Genomic DNA, 1,380 nt, shown 5'->3' on the forward strand with positions numbered 1-1,380 from the left:
GGAGTTAAGCAGAAGCCATCAGGAAGTGCACAGGCGTCCGGCGCGCTCCTCCCTCCCTGCAGCCCCGGGCAGCATCTCCCCGAGGCTCCGCGTCCCTGGCTCCTGGTGCGTCTGCAGTGCAGGTGGCTCCTGGAAGACCCTCAGGTGGGTGGGTCTGGTACTTCTCTGAAAAGTGACCAAGAAGGTTAGCACCGGCTTCGTTCAGGATCCTGGAGCTAATCCCCCTAGAGCAGCATGAGGCTTCCCACAGGCAGCCAGGCAGCCTCCGCCGCGCGGCCCCATCCCTTTCACGGCCACTGGGCGGAGACATGTTCCTTTCAGTGGTATTATGGTGGCAGGTGGGACCCTGCATTTCAGGTTGGGGAGGCAGGAAAGGGGCCCAGTGTTCCCAGGACTGTCCACTGTGGGGCCGGTGTTTCTATTCAGCCCCTTGTCTGTCAAAACTGTCCTGAATGGGGTGACAAAGTACAGTGGGAAGTTGAGAAATTCTTCAAAAGACCAGGTCTGGGGCAACTGTGTCTCCAGGAGTAGTGACCCAGCTCCTTGAGGCTGGAAACCAGCATTTCCCAGCAGGGCTGGAGGCTGAGGACCGGGGACCTGCGTGGGAGGCAGGACCATGTGGCTGTTCCCAGCCGTGCCCCAGTCCCAGTCCCAGAGGGAGTGGCTTTCAGCGGCTGAGGCTTCCACCGCGCTGGCAGAAAGGGACAGCAGTGGCTGGTCCCAACATGGGTGGTTCTCTTGTTTCAGCCAGTGGGATGGGGGTCGGGCCTCATCTGGGGCAGGAGAAGAGTCCAGAGATTCACTGGTGCCCAGCACCTAAGAACCTGGAGAAAACAGCACAGCAGCACTCCTGGCCAGCCCAGGGCAACACCGACAGCCCCTCCCAGGGTTGCGGGGCCGGTGGGGAGTGACAGACACACGCTCCTGTGGGAAGCTCTTCCCGGCCACTGCAGCGACGCTGGCAGCTGCGGCAGGGCTGGGTGGCCACTCTTGCATCACCAACAACCGGCCGTGGAGGAGGGAGGAGGGCACAGCCCGGGATGTGAGCAGGCGTCGGTCCGGGGAATGAGGAAGTTCCACTAGAACCGGCTCCCGCAGCTGCTGCCCTAGTGGGAGGGTCATTGGCCAACCTGCTTTCACCCAGCTTGGGCTGGCCGTAGTGCTAGGCAGGTGCCCACAGCTCCTCCACCCATGGAGGTGGCTGCCCCTGTAGGCTCCAGGGCATGGTGGGAGTGTCCAGGAGGCAGAGGCCAGAGGCGGGTCATGCTGTGGAGGCAGTTCCTCTCTCAGACCCCATCTGTGTCTCCCCCGCTGCATATCTGGGTGACACGGATGGCCAAGGGGCAGGAGCAGGAGCTGGGAAAGGCTGTGGAGGGGCCC

The 1,380-nt window shown here is 62.9% G+C and overlaps 1 protein-coding gene across 3 annotated transcripts in view; it reads left to right on the plus strand.

Moving 5' to 3' along the window:
- Positions 1–1,380, plus strand: part of CARD9 (caspase recruitment domain family, member 9) — a 10,419-nt gene continuing 9,039 nt past the window's right edge. For 2 of the 3 annotated variants that reach the window (XM_011957292.1, XM_011957294.1), the window contains exon 1: positions 1–144. The gene's annotated coding sequence lies outside the window, so the exon portion shown is untranslated. The remainder of the gene's footprint in view (positions 145–1,380) is intronic. The other variant, XM_011957293.1, reaches the window with a different exon arrangement.

Source organism: Colobus angolensis, unplaced genomic scaffold, assembly GCF_000951035.1.
Source record: "Colobus angolensis palliatus isolate OR3802 unplaced genomic scaffold, Cang.pa_1.0 Scaffold44, whole genome shotgun sequence".
NCBI classification, from domain to species: domain Eukaryota; kingdom Metazoa; phylum Chordata; class Mammalia; order Primates; family Cercopithecidae; genus Colobus; species Colobus angolensis.